This window comes from Dermochelys coriacea, chromosome 11 (assembly GCF_009764565.3).
Source record: "Dermochelys coriacea isolate rDerCor1 chromosome 11, rDerCor1.pri.v4, whole genome shotgun sequence".
In the NCBI taxonomy this organism is placed as follows: Eukaryota; Metazoa; Chordata; order Testudines; family Dermochelyidae; genus Dermochelys; species Dermochelys coriacea.
Genome location: NC_050078.2, coordinates 38966043 through 38984870, shown reverse-complemented (window position 1 = coordinate 38984870; position 18828 = coordinate 38966043). Strand labels below are relative to the sequence as shown.

Sequence of the window (18828 nt, the reverse complement as noted above, 5' to 3'; positions counted from 1 at the left end):
TTTCAGATCCTGTTGTCCATGGTAATCGAGTCCCAACCACTAAAAATGAGCTAGCCTGTCCCCGAATAGGCGGGACAGAGCTGGAGCGGTCACAACTGGATCACTGCTCTGGACACAGAAGTTAAAATGGGCTCCTGCCGGATGCTGGGCGAGGGCGGGTCGGCTGGCTGAATCCAGAGGCAGAGATCCTATGATCCTTCCTTGGGTAATCTGGTTGCCTCACAGGAAAGGAGAACTGGCTGGAAAAGTGCTGCAAATGGTATTGCTGTTGCTACTGCTGACAGTTATAGTGGTGTCTTTGTATCATTTAAGTATAAACTCTCAAGGAGTGCAAAGTGGCCCAGGAATCCTAAGACACAATTACAACTATATATAAAAAAACAAGTATCTAGTAACTAAGACAGAATGCATGAAGTGAAAGAACACCATACAGGGCTCCGACTCCAGCCATGGACAGTGAGAAGAAGCTGACGGGGGTTGGGATTGTGCCACCCTTATATGGCCAGGGGTACGGCTAAGGCCACAAGATGCGAACACTGTCCCAGTAGGTATGGCTAGGCAAAGTTCTCCGGCTCTAGTGTGTTGGGCACACTCACACATACATGGAATACGTGGCTGCATCTACTTGAAGAAGAACTTGCAAGTTCAGGGCCTGATCCTGAGTGGAGGTGAGCACTCCCAGCATCAAAGGCAAATGTAATGGGAGCTTCAAGTGCTCACCCCAGTTCTAAAGGGGGTCCCAAATACAAATACATTATAAGAGTGACTTTCATACTATGGGCTGTTCCTTAATACCCCTTTCCAAGTTCACATTTTAAGATAATTTGAAGGAAAGAGGCATGATTATATGACTGTCTAATTCAAACAATATGAATTCAGTGTAGCCAAACACAACAGTAATAATATTTTGCATTTATATAGAGAGTTTTTCATTAGCGATCTAGAAACACTTTACAGATATTAATTTGGCCTCACTATTAACCTGTAGCATAGATAATTATTAGAGCAAGTATTGCAAAATATCCTCAAGAGGCAATGGGTAGGGCACAACAGACAGCAGATTTCAGCTGCCCACTTAAGGCATCTTCTCAGCCTTAACATGGGCCAGGATCCTCAGTATTGGAGGACTCCTCTTGTTCTACCCATTAGGTATGGAATGTCCAGAATTCCTTTGGGATTTATTGGCAAACATTTTCCAGCACCAGGAGTAGAGAAGCTCAGGGATTTAATATATAAACAAGCATTTCAACATGCCATTATGCAGGCTATTATTTTGAGATCTGCTCCCCCTCTGTTTCGATTGCATATGCATAGTAGCAATCCCAGCATAAAGGAATGTTCTCATGACAGACTTTCCAGCGTATGTAGCAAACTCTTTACCTGGCAAAGTGCTAGAGCAAACTGCTTTGCTTGCATTGCCAGAATTCATCTATTCTAGATGAAGTTCAAGGGAATATGTGATAAGTGACAATAATAGTGTCATTATGATGTCTGAATAATTCTCCTCAGTCTGCACACATATAGCTAGGAATAAGTTAACCAGGGGATTTGGCCTCCCATTATATTAAATTCATGTAGTATTAAATTCTTTGTCAAGTCTTCCCTTGAGGGCAGAGGCAGCCCTAGTATATGTCTGTGGAGAGCATGGCACAATGGAGCCCCAATTTGGCTTGGCACTGCTGTAATACCAGTAAAAAACAGCAGCAGCAAACATTTCATTGTGCCATACTGCTGAACTGCAGCATCGCTGCATGATGCCTGGGTGTCAGTGTCATGACGCAGCAGCCTTACGGAGGATCCGCAATTGAAAACGACTTCTCATCAAAAAATAAATGAGGGAAAACTGCCTGGCCTGGGAGAAAGGAGATGGCAGAGACAGCATCACAGATCAGAAATGAGCACTAGTGACAAAGAGACATAGGGTAAGACCCCAGAGTGTGAAGCCAGGCCCAGGGTGGACTGTACCACCTTTGACAGACACCTAGGGGGTTTGTCTCTCTTTCAAACTTTGGCAGAATTTGCATAGCTTGTCATGTCAATTAAATCCTACTGAACTGAACTGAGAATGATACTATTGCAGCATCAGTGGGTGTTGCCATCAGTGGGTGCTGCGATATCACATTGAGTTAAACAGGCACAGGAGCACAATATATTATCCTGTGAAAACTTCATTCCTCATCCTTATTTGTGGCCCCTAAATATAAGTCCCCAGGGACCTTCATTCTCCTAATTCATGCCTGCAAGTAACTGCAGCTATGTTAATTAGATTAACCCTTTATGAAACAATTTTGAAAAAATCACTTGCTACCTTTTATCTGGCATTAAAGGGTCCAGCCTATGAACGGAATTGTTAATAAAGTGCTCAGCTTTTGGGGTTTACACTTGCACTTTTACTTCTCATTTTCAATCTAGTTTTCTTTATGTTAGCATTCAGGGTACTGGAATGAAAGAAAGAACAGATGGTAGTAACAGAACAATAGATCACAAGCAAAGCTGCCTTCTTTGTTTTGTACTTACAGAATAATCCATTAATAAGAACTCAGATTTGGTTTCAGGAGAGGACACTGACCTTTCTTCCAGTAAAGTCTGAATGTCCTTTTCAGCATCCACCTGGCTTATGGCACTATGAATCTGTGTGTGACATGAGAATAATGGCAGAGGATGGGACACCAGTTCAGAATCAGGAATTGCAACAATGTCAGGGAATTTATATAGGAAACTAAAAATCTTAGGAACTACTTACTGCGATCAAGTTTTATCCAAAATGGGAAAGGTGCTGGTTATAAGTATTTAGGATATTGCACAGAAGCTGCAATCTTTCTTTCTCCAGGTCTAGAATACTCTGAAAAAAGGATGCCAGCAATCAGAGGCAGCAAACAAATCAGTGACCACACCTTAGGGAAAACCAACCAAAGATTAAATGTTCTGTTGATAGAACAGATCAGATCGTTGGTACAGCTGCTTCAGGGCATCAGGAGCCATTCTTCCCCTGCACCTTAAATCTATATAGCTCCTTTTATTCCAAAGTGCCTTCCACTTTTACACAGAGCCCCACTGATAATGCAGTCATTTCCCGGCTGGAGGACAAAAAAACACTGGCAGCATTGTGCAAAAAAGCAATGGGGAAAGTTGTGGCCTTAGGGCAAACCCTTTACTCCTTTGAAAAATGCCATGGGGGTATTTAATGTCCATATACAGCACCTCAGATTTGATAGGCTGATCTCACTCACGTGCATATACACCCAGGTCTGATTTATCTTCCTCAGAAAGGAGAAGAGATGAATAGACTGTACGGAATTTAAATCTCTAAATCCAAGGAGCCTAAGGGCAAAAGTTAACTCACGATGTAAGTGGACACAATGCCATTGACTTCAGTGTATTTGTGTCTCCTTACAGCCAGGTCTAATTTGACCCTAGAAGTTTGAACGCCAGATCTTAGACCACCAAGAGATCCCTCAAGCTATGAAAACAGTATTTTGTAAGCTTTTAGTTTTGAGCCACCAAGGACCATCTCCTTTCTGTACACATGCAACTCCCATTAAAGTTCACCAGCATCCCAATATACTAACATCACCATATTTGGTACTACTGTCAGCATAGCTTTGCCAAAACTAATCATAAGCCAGAAGCTGCTTGCTCGTTATGAGACTGCATGATCCATATTCCTCTGCAGTCTTATGCCTGCCCCATGTTAACACTGAACATCAGTCTATGTACCTATCCACCAGACCACATTGTCTCTCTTTGGACAACAGAAATAGACTAGTCAGTTTAATTTTTGTTTCTAGCCAGTTACAGTTTGTGGCTGCCATGCACCAGCACAAAGTTATAACCTCTGGGTTCCAGACACCTGTTCCCATTGGAATTTCTATTAGTCTGACAGTTTGTCAACACTGGCCACTAGGCCTGTTTTAGAGCAGCTTTGCTGCCAAATTATTCTCATCCCAATTGAGGGTATGGACCTGAGTCTTTTGTGAAGCATATTTTTATTTTAATTAATTATTTAATTTTGAGTTGCATAGCTTATAGTATGCTTTAAAAATGGGTACTTTATAAAACAAATAGATTGCACATTGAACCCTCTTTGAGTTGACAGAGGTACAAATGAAGCAAAAGTAGTGTCTGATTTTCTTTTCTAATGTAGCCAGGGATGCTCTAAGTACATCCATTGCACAGATTTATGTACACAGTTGGCTCTACAGAGGAGTTACCTTCTGCTTCTTCTTCCCTGTAGCAAATTGCTTGGTGTTTTCTACATAATGGAAGAGTACTTCATGTTCCTTGGTAAACCGCATTAATTTCTTCTTGGCCTACAGCCAAATACACCAATAAAAAAAGGTCAGGTGTAGAGTGCCAACAGACAGTCCTAAAATTTCCAAGCAGAATGGCTGCAGAGCTTGCTTGACGTTTCTATATCATCTCACATGAATTATGCTTTCAATTCCTGCCCTCGCCACAAATCTTCCTGCACTGATTAAGAAATTGTAACTGATACCACTTTATTGTCTGTCGTGACCAGAAATCCTATATGTTCTCTCATATCTTTGGTATTTTGGAGAAGGTTGCAACCCTTACAAAAACACTAAAAAGCAATGCAAATAATAAATATCATTTTCCTTGGAGACAAATCCGCACAATGCTTGTTTGAACCCCATGTGTCTTTGCTTACTAGCCACTTTTGGCAATGCAATAAGTGAAAATCATGTCACCTGAGTCAAATACTAGTACAGAGCTTGGCACAGAGGAACTGCACTGGGAAATGAGAGTGGTGGGAGAGCAATTGGTAGGCTGAAGAATGGGAACAGAGCCACATCCACCACTTCTGTAGCCTCAGAGTTGCACTAGCCTGCACTCTGTAGCCCGCTCTGCTTTGAACGATGCCCTGCAATGGCCATTACATGTATACTCTCATTCTGCCTTTAATGTGTCTTGTGCAGTTGGTGCACAGCGCTAGGAGAGAGCTCTAAAAAACCGTTTCCACAAGGGGCATAGCTTCCAGCGATGGTGCACTGTCTATACTGGCACGTTACAGTGCTGAAACTTGCAGTGCTCAAGGGGGTGTTTTTTCACACCCCTGAGCAAGAAAGTTGCAGTGCTGTAAAGTGCCAGTGTAGACAAGCCACCAGAGTCTGCCCCACCTCCGAACTGGGATGTCCACTCCACACAAGGGGAATGTGTGTCTGAAATATTCATTTTCTGTTAAATTAGTGTTACCTTCATTCCCCCCAACTCTGGATCCCAGCTCCCTCAGAGGAGTAGGGAGAGAGATTCAGACACTCCAAAAGGAGCAGAGGACCCCAGGATCCCAGAACATACAGTGGGCAAGGAGTGGGCTTCAGATTCCTACAGAGGGGTAGGGCTCCTCCAGATCCCAGCACACACATGGAAGGATAGAATTTAGGATCGACAGCCTTCCCCGGTCCCTAAGCCCCCAAGTGTCCTCTGCTACCCCTCATTCTCCAACCCTTCCTGTCTTCTCCCCTCCCACTCCCCCTAATCTCTACCCCTCCCCCTTCCCTGAGCCTTCCAACACGTCTTTCTTCCCCATGACCCATTCCCATAATACCCCCATCCCTCACTGCAGACCCAAACTCCTCTTCCGCTATTACCATCTACTCTGCCCCCCATTACTCCTCCTCTCCCAGTGAGCATTCACGTGTAATGTATTTTCTTTTCAAAAGTAGTTTCCGTGCCTTCTGAATATTCTGCTGTATGCAGTTTACATTTCTCCAAAATAAAATATATTGACAGAGGCAGATTTTCCCCAAAACTTTACAGTTCATTCTCAGATTTCTGCCCAAGGTGGGCTTCAAACTTCAAAGTTGCTAGAATCTTCAAAGTTGCTAGGGGTTTTTCCTGAGGACCGTATCTCAAGACTGCCTTGCATCAAATGACTCCACATTTGGATCACTATCCCTACCCTGTACTCCATGAGGAATAGCAAATTTCAAGACAATCCGTGTAAGCATACAGATTTTAGAGTGTTTAGCAGAACCCATCCTTGAAACAGGACAGGCTTCCCAACCTTAACTAGAGCAGAGCTGGCACTCCATTCTAAGACTGTATGAACTACAGAGAGCACAGAAGACTCAGAAAGGCGTTAAGTGTCCCATCTCAATAAGATGTTCTCAGCTGGAAGAGAATACCTCAGACCCCACAAGATACACCAAATGTTAAGGCAATCTGAGCAAGCGAGTGGATTTTAGAGCACTTAGACCTGCCTATCTTTACACAGAAAGGTAATCTCAACTACAGTGGAGTTGTTGCTCTGCCATGACAAATACCGGAGATCTGTTCCTTCCCCATGTGGTCTATGATGATGAATACTAAATTTTATATTAAGAATACAAGTATCTGCCTACATCTTGGGAGTAGCGCAGCAAATGCTTTCATTTGAAATTATGTCTTTATGTGAGAACAGTTTGGGAACTTGCCTTCATTTGTTGGCTCCAGTTGTTCACTACCAGTTTTGCTGACTTTTCAACTGCATTATCTAGTTAGTGGGAGAGAAACACAGTATGACATTTAAAGAACAAGGCATTTCTCCATTGTTAGCTGCTTGAGGATACTGGCAGTGGCTCTAAGTATCAAATTTCACCATGACTTGCGCAGTCCTGCCAACTTCCAGGGGTTGAATTTGGCCCACCCACAGCAAATAAAAAATACCCATGTAAATTAGTTGCTGGTGGAAACCTTTCAGATCACTTTAAATTCCACTGAATAATTGCACAGTGTTTACCAAGGACTGACCAGCCTTTAAAAGTTTCTAGATGGAAAAATTGTTCAGAATTTCGGAGAGAAAATAAAATATGGAAAAGCATAAGCAGCCCAGTTCTGATCTCGCAGCAGCAGTAGATGAATGTGACTCCATTCACGGCAGTGTAGGTCCTCCTAATTTACATCACTGAGAGATCAAAATCCAGCTGCCCAACTCTACAATGATGCATATTGTCTTTTCCTTGGAACTTGTACGTTGTCTATATTCATCCATCCATCCTAAGCGCATTGCTGTTGTATCTGAGGGCCATAGGTTACTCATGTGAGCAAGGGTGCAGGATCAGGCCCCTGAACCAGGCTCTGATTCTTCAGACTGCTCTGACCACTTTGCACCTCTGTGGCATGGCAGAGCAGTCCCAAAAACAGTGGATCAGGGCACATGAGAATTCCTTTGTCTTGAGGAATCCTCAAATGGCATAGAACCAACATAGCAGTTCTTCTGTCACCCCTGTTCTTAGCCAGGGGTAGTGCAGTTGGGGCATCTCTGCATCCAGCTGATACCTAGTGATTAGAGAAGCTCTTGGGGGTCATTCCCAGCTGGCACATGACAAGGCAAACTCTAGGGCCTAAAATCCACCTTTGCTCCCTCACCCCATACTGGGGCCAAGAAACCTTGGCCAGGCTGGGGAATATGGCCCTCAGAATGCACAACATAATGTTTTGCTGGGGATGGGTGAGAGAAGGGGTATGCAGGTTTCTGATTTCCTTGCTCTTAAATGGAGTTGCTTTGCCATGAAGGATGTAAGTGTTGCTTACACATACTGTATGTTATATCTGATTTGATCCAGCCTCATTCACAGGAAACAAAGTATATTGAAATGCTGCATAAAAAGAACAGAAAGACAAATGCTTTGGCTTACTGCTTTTTTCTTTTTTCCAATGTTTATCCAAATATGATTAGTTGAGTTTATTGCTTCTAACTGAATTGCTTTGCCAAGTTTGCTGGGCACAGAACATAAAACACATACAACTACTGCATTAGTATTTGCATTATTGGACATTCTTTGCCAGAAAAAATGGTGTGTCTAGTAGTAAATATTCTGGGGACACCCCCAAAATAAGCAGTGAAGTTTGAACTGTTTATAGTGCATTAGTTTAAGAGTTTACAGATTGCTTTGAAGTTTAAAAAATGTACCTGCTTACACTTACTGGTGCAAATTTCACCCCCTCAGAAACATAGAGCCATAAATTGCAAATGCAGCTAAAGACAGAAAACAAAGGTACACAATGGTTTTGTTTCTATGGCTATTATAAAATTAAATATAAAACATCAAGGGTGAGATCCTCAGTTGGTGACTTTCCTGGAATGACACTAATTTATGCTAGCTCAGTATCTGGCCCCAAATCTCAACACTAATCACCAATCATGTTTGCTAAACTCAGACAGAACTGTAAGCACCTATAGTGGAACAACATTGTGTAACAAATCTGTGGCTGACTTAAGAGTTTCCTGGTTGTTACTATGCTGCACACCATTGATACTTGGAACTTCACAGTGAGAGCAGGAATAGTACTTGAGTTGAAGAAGAAGGAAATGTTACTCACCCTGTGCAGTAATTGTAGTTCTTTGAGATGTTTCCCCATGGGTGCTCCACTTCTGGTGTGCAAGGGCCTCGAGTCCTTTATCGGAGATTTCTAGCTAGCAGTGCCTATCCGGCCCATGCAAGCCTCCTCATGGCAGACACGGAGGCTCTATAGGGAATGTGGGCGAACTGCCCTCAGTTCCTTCTTTACTCAGTCATCCTCTAAGGAACAAATGAAGCAGAGAGGAAGGAGTTCAGGCAGTGGAGCACCCATAGGGGGACACATCTTGAAGAACTACATTTCCTACTTCTTCCGGTAGCATCCATGTGGGTGGTCCACTTCAGGTAATTTCTGAGCACTATCCCCGGAAGAAGGAGTGGGGCTTCGGAACAGGCCAGTTCGCCTGCACACCCTTATATAGCCTTGGTGTTTGGTCCACCTATGCCTCCTCGTGGCAAACAGGCACTGCTAGCTAGAAATCTCCAGTCAAGGTCTCAAGAGGTGCATGCAACTTGAAGTGGAGCACCTATAGAGACATTGGTCAAAGAATAATCTTCATTAGCTTTCGCAGGATGACTAATGACACCATAGAGCAGTTCTGATTCCATCCACTAGGGGCCAGGCCTACAGACACACAGGAGCGGATTCAAGTTTGATTTTAGAAGTGGTCAAAGAATTTGGTTGACCTGTGCTTAATATTTTTTATGCCAGCTCAACCCTAATTATTACATAGGATCTTCATCTCCAGATCCCCTTCTCTTATTAAACATCTAGGGCCAAACCCAAAATGGGGTTGAGCTCCTGCTAGCTGTTTAGCTGGTGATCAGTGCCTTTTGGAGTTTTCCTATACCGTCCTCCACTGCAGTCTAGAAGTTGGGAAGAAGTTTTTGGAAAAGTGTTGTATTGACTTTTTGAATATTGGAAATATACTTTGAGTCTAAGGAATGTTGGTCAGCTAACATATTGGCTATTAAGAATTAGTGTATTGTGTGCACTTAATCACACAGCCAAGTGCTAGGAGTCTGTATATACCAGCTGGATGTCAGATGTGAAAAGAATTTAACTTGTTATTTTAGCCATCCTGGCTATTGGAACTGAGATTTTTGGTAATTACACCCCCGTACAATTAAGAGTGACTGGTGTGTTGTGCTCAGATGGTTTTCATTCCTTTGCATACTGTTGGATGTTTTATACATCTAAAAAAAGATACCACTGTTTATGAATGTGAAGATTAAAGAAGAGGAAGAGCCTATGCTGTACTCTTTTTATTTACACTCCATCTCATTTTTGAATTTGGTAGATGTTACTTACTTTAGCTTCATCTTGTCCAAAGCTTTGGTAAGCTTGTTAGCCAGCTTCTCCAGATCTTTGGCATAGCTAATTTCTAAGTTAGCCCTGTCAATACAATAATAAAAATCATAATGCAATTCAAACATTACCTGACCTGTACACTTTAAACAGCTCTGCTTGAGTCAAAGATTTGGTGCTTACAACCAAAGAAAATTGCTCCAACATAAAAAAGGGAGCGATCTTGTAGCAAAGATACACATTTGCAGATCTTTCAGTCACACGGGCATATTCAGCAAATCACAGTAGCTCTGTAACACCATATGATGGTACAATGTATCATGACTCAATTAACATAGAGTACTTAACCTAGCTGAGAATAATGGCAATGACACAAATCAGGTCAGCTTTTACTACCTGTACAGGATTGAACTCCAGGGGATACCAGGATATTGTCTAGATAATATCAGACATCAAAACTTTTATTATTATTATTTTGTGATTATGAATAGACTGTAATTAGGTCTATTCAAACATTATACATAAATTCCATACAAAAGAACTACACTAAAAGAACATGAAGGTTGACAAGTCAAGCACTCAGAAGTTAGGAAACGCCAGTATTAAGATTGTCCGTGGAACCTTAATTTGGCACCCTTGTGCATTTGCACTATAATATAGTCTTTAATTATATGATCACATGCTATTTTTCCACAGGACCCCTTCCTCATTCAGTGCACAGGATGGATGGTGCTTTGGGATTGAATCAGGTTTGTACTGTTAATTAGGCTATTGTCCAGGTCTCCTTGCCCAGCCAGTCCAGTCAACAAGCCAGAGCAGAGTCCAGGACACAGACACCGGCTTTTCCCTTTGTGCGGGGGTGCCCTGCCACACTTCACTCCTTCCCACAAGGCTTTGCCCCTGCCCCACCTTTTCCTGGCCATTCTGCTCACTCCCGCGAGTGCGCCCCATCCCCACTACTTCCTCTCCCTCCCAGCATCTCCTCCATGCCGTAGAACAACTGGTTGCAGCGAGCGGGAGGCACTAGGGGGAAAAAGAGGAGCTGGCTGCTGGTGGGGCTACACACCCACTAATTTTTATTCCATGGGTGCTTCAGGGCTGGAGTACCCACAAAGTTGGTGCCTATGGTCCAGGACCAGGTCTAGACACACAAAATGGCAAAACATTTAGATGGTGAAGTTAAAGAAGATACAAATAGTGTTAAGTGGATTTCCCCTCATCTAAAAATTAATATATCTACAATTGGGAGATCTGCAATGAGCAAGGGCCTATGCTAACTTTTATTGGCTATCCCATTTTTACCATGGCTGTTTTTCAGATTCATCTCTACATGCCGGACCAGTTCTTTTACTGACTTGCTTTTGTGAATTTTTTTGGACTGGGTATAGCAGATCATGGGCCCAATTCATTATTGTCTTTCCCCTTATGTAGTGATTTACACCAGTGCAAAGTACACCAGAACTTCAACTGGTGGAAACTGACATTCCTTTATTGGTGCTATTCTCATTCATATCAGGTGAGAATCTGGTCAACTGAATGTAGAGTGGGTAAAAATTGTTACCAGTCTGATTTAGCAGTATCTGACATCCACCTTACACAGGTGGAAATGATTGTAAAAGGCAGAGGGAAGCTGAGGATCATGCCACATATGTTAACTTTTGGCTAAGACATCTAGGAAGCAGCTGATCCATATTTTAGAAACTGGAAAGATACAGGTGAGGGAGAAGTAGAAGTAATGGAAGAGAAGAAGCTTGATATCTTTGTCTATGATTTATTAGCTGTCTGAATTAACTCTGGGAACATTTAATTCAAATATTTAGTTCATACAAAAGAACTACACTAAAAGAACATGAAGGTTGACAAGTCAAGCACTCAGAAGTTAGGAAACGCCAGTATTAAGATTGTCCGTGGAACCTTAATTTGGCACCCTTGTGCATTTGCACTATAATATAGTCTTTAATTATATGATCACATGCTATTTTTCCACAGGACCCCTTCCTCATTCAGTGCACAGGATGGATGGTGCTTTGGGAATGAATCAGGTTTGTACTGTTAATTAGGCTATTGTCCAGGTCTCCTTGCCCAGCCAGTCCAGTCAACAAGCCAGAGCAGAGTCCAGGACACAGACACCGGCTTTTCCCTTTGTGCGGGGGTGCCCTGCCACACTTCACTCCTTCCCACAAGGCTTTCCCCTGCCCCACCTTTTCCTGGCCATTCTGCTCACTCCCGCAAGTGCGCCCCATCCCCACTACTTCCTCTCCCTCCCAGCATCTCCTCCATGCTGTAGAACAACTGGTTGCAGCGAGCGGGAGGCACTAGGGGGAAAAATTTTTTTGTATGTAAAAAGTGAGTGGATAATTAAGAAGCTTGTACTTAAGATCATAACAGCAGCCTAACAGAAGACAAACTTGATAGTCTAAATCCACCCTACTGTAGCACCATTAAAGAGTACATCAGGGATGAATTTGGTCCACTGTATTTTTTAAGTTAATTATGGATATTCTGTTGCAAACTGTTTCCTGCTGATGACTTTGCTGAGCAGTTTGTAAAGTCAGGAAAGCACAGGGTGATCAGACAGCAAATGTGAAAAATCGGGAGTGGGGAGTAATAGGAGCCTATATAAGAAAAAGACCCAAAAATCAGGGCTGACCCTATAAAATAGGGACAACTGGTCAGCCTGGGAAGCAAGATGGTAAAATTAAATTTCCAAAGAATAGATCTTCAAAAAACCTCCTCTGATATGAAATCCTAATTACAGTCATCTGCAGTATTGCAGCAATTATCTGTAATTTTAGGCTCCAGTCCTCAGCCATATTGGTCCATAATTCTTGTAATCCAGGCTGCATGGGATGACATTGAAGCAGACATCACCCTTTCTAAGTGTTCTGCTAATGCACCATCATAAATCAGTTATGCCCAGTTTGTATTCAACGTTCATGTAATTTACATGAGAAAATTGGTTTACATCCCTCAGCCATCCCTGCTGGCTTTCACCAAAATGTAATTTATCAACAGGGGTTCTTGGTACAGAATAGGAAACTCAGAATATGAAGAGAGGGAGCTTGACAAAGAGACAAGAGAGACTGAAGTAAAGGGAAGGAGCCTGACAAAAATGAGGGAAATAAATCCAGATTTGTGAACAACCCTCACCACCCACTACTGAAATATGCCAAAAATCCTGTTCCTGCATACTGAAGGTCTGACTCAAGCAGCCAGAATTTACAGAGCAGATAATCCAAGATGACACTGATGCTGGCAGCATTATCAGGGTAATATTTTCACAAGGACAAAAATGGTCTTGTTCAATTTATCTGTTGCTCTTCTGCAACGGCAGGCAAGTAGGTCTTTGCTAGCTAGGATTTGCAAGTAAAATATTATTATTGGAGCTCTGTGGCAGTGGGATTTGCAAGAGGATAAACCCGTATCCCCTGGAATAAAATAAAAGGGACCTGAGACAATTCAAACCCCCATGCAGGGCTTGAGTCTCTCCTCACTTAGGGCCTGGTCCTGCTTCCATGGGAGTCAGTCCTGTTGAACACTGGGAGATGGATCTGCTCCTTGCACAGGTATATTACATGATTATAGCTTTTTTGACTTCCATAGACATACTCCTGATTGGCACTGATGGAAGTGAGATCATAACCAACCTTGGAGCATGACGTTTGCCTGGTCTTGGTCCCCATAAACACATTGGGCTAAATTCTGCCTGCTCTACATGGATATACACTGTATGAGAGCAGAATTTGGCCCAATAGGCTTTCCCCAGGTGCAAGATACAGTCACCTGTTGTTCAGGTGCAGCTGAGATGTTTTTCCAACACATTGACAAGGCATTATCATTTTAGTGAATCTGGACTGCATTTGTGTTCATGAGAACATCATGCACATTTTGTGTGACTTTGAATTTCGTTGCCATTAAGACAAATATCTTACCCTCTTCGGAGACGCCATGTCCCTGCCCCCTACGCTCTGATGGAGGCTAGTCAATAGAGTGAATATTCACTGGCATAGTGAATAGAGTCTGTAATAATAATGGGAATCCAGAGAAACACTGATTGCATGGGCAGAAAGATGACAATGGGCGCAGTTCTGCAGTTACTCTTAGAATTCCAGTGGCCTGGGGAACAGCCTCAGGCAAAGGCTCAATACTTAGAGACTGCATTTAATCGTGCAATTGCCATCCATTTCCTGGGTGCTGAGAAGTGCCTACCGATGGATTGTTTCTCTATGAGGTTGGCACTTAATGTACCACCTGTCCAAGTAAAAAAGGGAGAAAGAGAAAGCAGGGGAAGAGTGGCCCAGTGAATGTGGGATTTAAGAGGCTTGGGATCTATGCCCAGCTTTGGCACTGGCTTGCTGGGTAACTTGGGGCTGGTCACATCACCACTGTGTGCCTCAGTTTCCCCATTTGTAAAATGATGATAATGCTATTTTCCCCCTCTATTGTAAAGCACGTTGGGAATCTCTGGATGAAAAGTGCTGCACAAGAGCTTGCTAAGATACCTCCTTAAATTAAATGAAGATCAGATGAGAGCAAATTTATTTTGCCAGATTTCACAAACATGTCTGTAAAATGATAAGCTTTTGTGTTGCTGGCAAGAAGTAGCTCTTTCAAAGCCACTTTAGGAGGACAAGTGTAATTAAAAAGGAAGACGCTCTTTAAAAAGAGCCCAGATTGGAAAGAGCGCTGCTGACGAGATTAATACACGACAGAGGTGATTAAATATTTATTTTCAAATTTAATTAAGAATTGCATTTTGCTGTTAAATTTCAGGTTGATTTTTTATGTAGGCAGATGACAAAACTTTGCCTAATTATGACAAGACAGCCCATGGTCAAGCAGTAATCAGACTATCTTAACCAGCAGTTTTGGAACCACTGAACATCACCTGCATGGCATTTCTCTCTCTCTCTCTCTCAACTGATAGATAACTGGAGAAGACTTGTGGTTTGATTTCCCACCCCGGTTCAAACTGGCCATTTTGTAGAGGTATCAAAATCTATGTTAGTATTTCTGGAACTGCAGTAAATCTAAGTTATTCCCTATCAACTTCTAACTGTTAGAAATGATGTACAGCCAGCATGCAAATCTACCATACAAAGGAGGCTGCATATGTACTGCATTGCAGTGGTAGGTCCTGCCTTATTTGTGGTGAGATAAACTTCTTTAGATAGAAGGTTAGATTATTAAGTTTAGTCTCTAGGTATCATGCTATGATTTTCTTTTATCTATAATCCTTTTGTTTGCACTATTCTTATTCATTATCTCTTGAATCTTAAATCTTGGATAATCAACTTGTTTTCATTATAAATACATCTCAGTGCTGTGCTATTGGAGAAGGAGCTGATCCTGAGCTGACTCACACATGCTGTAGTGTACACTGTTCCCATGGGGTCAGCAGACACGGTATGATTGTGAGTGTTCATTGGATAAAGGGGCTGGACACTCCATGGGAATACTTCAAAGGGGCTCAAGGACTGTATATATATACACACACACACACACACACTCAGAAGGAAGGGTGTCGTTTACTGAATCATTAATATCACTTTCCACAACTCTCCTCCAAGTACAGACCCTGCCTGGCTTATGAGATCTGGTGCAGCCAAGGAGGTATGGCGGCTAACTCTTACTTTCAAATTCAGCCTTTATGAAGTTATTGTCTTTGTTATAAAGTCCTGCTTCCAAACATTTAGAAGTTTTCATATAATTAGGTAATAACTGACTTATTCCTGATCCTTCTCATTGTGGACTTTATGAAGACAAACTCTGGCCATACAATGAACGTTTTATATGTATGGTAGTAGAGAGCTGCACACAGCCTATACCATCAATATACAAGTGTGTATTGTAAATGCAGCCCTTAAAAATCAGGGAGGATTTTGCTGTTTATGTAACTTCCTCCTTGTTAATGTGAACCAAATGGAAGCTCTGGTAAGGGAAAATATCCTTGCATTTGATCTGTACACCTCTCACTTCAAACCGGCCTCAGTGTCAATATGCTTTTCTTTTAGGGCTAGACTGTGATTAGCAGTCAGCAAGGGGGGCAGTGCAGGAGACACAATCTGCCCACAGCTCCAGGAGGTACAGGGACTACACATGCTGCCCATGTTTTATGATCCATGGCCCTGCTCCCATTGCAGTGGCTTCACCTAGAGAGCAATCCTGGTGCTTCCAAAGCAGAGACAATACTTGGTCCCTGAGCCTCAGGAAGGAGGCACACAGTGGGAGGCAACCTGCTCAGCTGTGCAACTGTCAGGCAAATTCTAGCCCTTAATATACATGTGCTTACAGCCAAGTTTCTCATGGATCAATCTTAAGGCTCCAGGTGTTAATGGAGAGTATAAATGGAAGTCAAATAATTTGATTTGCATGCAGCAAATTATCCTAAATTTGAATAAGCCCTAGAATATGAAGACTAATGGGCAACTAATTAACAATGCATTTTTCACACAGCTGTGATCTAAGATTTTAAGTTCCAGAGGGAAGCTTCATATTTGTCATTTCCAGAAATATCTGTGCCCTCCCCCTTTACACCATTCAGGGTTTCACGTGCTCGCCTTTGAGGCGCCTTGTTAAAATGAAAAAACAGAAATGGATAATATACATTTTGTTAAAGGCTAGGGTGAGGTTATGAGTTTTGGCATGTATGAATGTGTGCATGCAAGAGCAATCCTGTTTACATTACTTGTCTTGTCACTAATTACACCAATGTATGTAAGACTATAAACATTGTGGTTAAGTTTAATAAAAATTGAGGGGAAAAAGCAATGGCTTTAGTACCAAAACCCATTCTGGACCTTCCTTACACATGGACCCAGGTCTCCTTCCTCACCGAAACCACTGATGAAGACAACTTACCCTACCTGCAAAAACAGCTAGGTTTGGTGCTATAAATACATTGCCTAACCTCCTCAATGGGGCAGGAATGGCTGCTGCAGAGCAGGAGCAGGGAGGAAGCCAGAACGCTCAGCATACGATAAGGCTCTCTGGGCAATCTTTGCCCCTACCATGGTGGGTACCTACCTTACCAGAGCAGAAATCCCTCCATGCAGATTCCAGGGCTTCCACAGATAGTGGCATGGCTAGCTACTGAGACAGCAGCAATTGGCATCCCCAACATGATTGTATATTTTGATTCCCTCCACATGAAGTCAAGCCATAGTGTCAGGAGCTACCGCTGGTCTGAGAAGTAGCAATATACATGGTTGTTTGCCACAGGGTTTTAGCCCCTGCCCTAAAGAAGCAGGAATCTTCTGTTCCTCTCCCAGCAGCTGCACCAAGATCCAGTTGAGCGCCAACATTGCATTCTGTGCAAAGAGAATTCTGGGGGCTCAGGGGCAGTATGCTGGGGAATCTCAGGTCCCCTCCACATTATCTCTAGCCATGTGCCAGGCAGGCTGCTGGCTTCCCACCATGCTGTGTAAGTGGAGGGGGCATATCGGCCCTGGGCAGCGCTAGATGTTAGACACACTCTATTGGACAAACTCCCACATAATTAAACCTCTTAATGAAACTCCTAGACAAGCAAGGACTTAAATGATGCTTTTTTTTTTTTTTTAATTCTATGCTAGCGCACTTGAAGGCTGGGTCTCCACTACGAGCTGGGCCAGGGATTGCCCAGGTTGCGTCCATGCACTCGCGCTAGTTCCCGTTGAGCTAGCACAGACAGGAACAGCCCTGCAGCGGCGGCAGCGCACGGAGCTGAGCTGTGCAGAGCGCAACACCCCCGACACTGGTGGGTAGGGACGCGGCAGGACTCGGCCCTTGCCAAAGCCGGACTTGCACATTAGGCACAAGACCTTCATGTGTTCCGCAAAAAGAAAAGGAGGACTTGTGGCACCTTAGAGACTAACAAATTTATTTGAGCATAAGCTTTCGTGAGCTACAGCTCACTTCATCGGATGCATTTGGTGGAAAAAGCTTATGCTCTAATAAATGTGTTAGTCTCTAAGGTGCCACAAGTCCTCCTTTTCTTTCTGCGAATACAGCCTAACACGGCTGCTACTCTGAAGCCTGTGTTCCGCAGAAACCCCAACCCCGCCCCCCTACCAAGGCCAGCTCTGCTGGTCCCATAACCGCTCACCCCATTGGCCAAACCCTAAAACCATCTTTCCCGCCTTGCCCCCTTCTCTCCCCTGCCTCGCTCACCGCTCCTACCCCCAACCGCCCCAGCACTCCCGCGCCTCTGCCCCCCCTCCCCCAACTCCCCTCCTCGGAGCGGCGCTGCCCACAGGCGGAGCAGCGGCGGGGCCCGGGCAGCGCCTCCCTGGGAAAGCGTGACCCTGCGCCATGCAGGGTGCTGCCCGCCCGAGCGGGGGCGCAGCCCACCTACCCCTGGTGCGGCGCAAGCGGGGGGGGGACCGGAGCGGAGCTCTCCCCGCGGCCAGCGGTCCCCGGGTGTCTGCCGCCCTCCCGCGGCGGCGGCCACACTCTGGCTCCGCTCGTGCAAGCGAATGGGCCGCTGGCCACGCCCCCCCTCCCCGGCACGAGGTGGAGGCGGCGGAGCGGCTGAGCTTGGGAAGGGGCTGGGCCGCTCCCAGCCCCTTCAGCGGCTGTTCCACCCGGCCGCGCTCACAGCGCCCCCAGGCGGGCTGACTCGGACGCTCACCCTCACCCCTTTTAGCCGCCTATGTATGAACCTGTAACCCCGCTTTTCGCGTTTAGCTGCCCCTGCAAGGCCGGCGTCCCCCGGCATGTGCCTCCTGCGCCTAACTGGAAATCCGGCGCCGGCCATGCCGCTACCTGTGCTACTGCGCTACGCTGCCATTTATTCTTGCGCTAGCTGGATGGGAACTAGCGCAAACATGGGTAGGAGAGCTGGGGAACCGCGCCGAGCGCAGACCTACCCTCCGACGGCATGCAGATTTTAGCAGGGAGGTATATAAATTGTGGTGATTAGCTATTTAATTATTACATAACCCCCTCCCCCATTTCTGAAGTCCTTACTGAGACAAAACATCAAAGGGTAGCTGAAGGTTCTTAGAGAGCGGATGCCTGCAGCATGGGGGTGGTTGGCTCATTCTCTGCAAGGCTTAGATCAGGCTTTTGGGCCTCCTGTCCCAGCTGGCCTGATCCCACCTCATTCATTGACACTTTATCAGACATTGCCCGAGGCCCAGTCCTTTGTAGGTTTTCCTTCGGTGAAAATGTAGAAGGGTTTCCAGCTCACTGCATTCCCACATAGCCAAAGTTCTCCACATTATAATAAAAGCTTGT

General features: G+C 44.2%; 1 long non-coding RNA gene across 1 annotated transcript; it reads right to left on the bottom strand.

The window, feature by feature from the left end:
* Nucleotides 1–1724: 1724 nt before the first annotated feature.
* On the bottom strand, nucleotides 1725–16918 carry LOC122458112. The gene is made up of 6 exons (XR_006277985.1): nucleotides 16636–16918; nucleotides 9613–9696; nucleotides 4212–4310; nucleotides 2744–2842; nucleotides 2518–2631; nucleotides 1725–1852 (listed from the first exon to the last, which is right to left on the bottom strand). It is a non-coding gene; the product is annotated as an uncharacterized LOC122458112 (long non-coding RNA).
* Between the last annotated feature and the right edge of the window lie 1910 nt (nucleotides 16919–18828).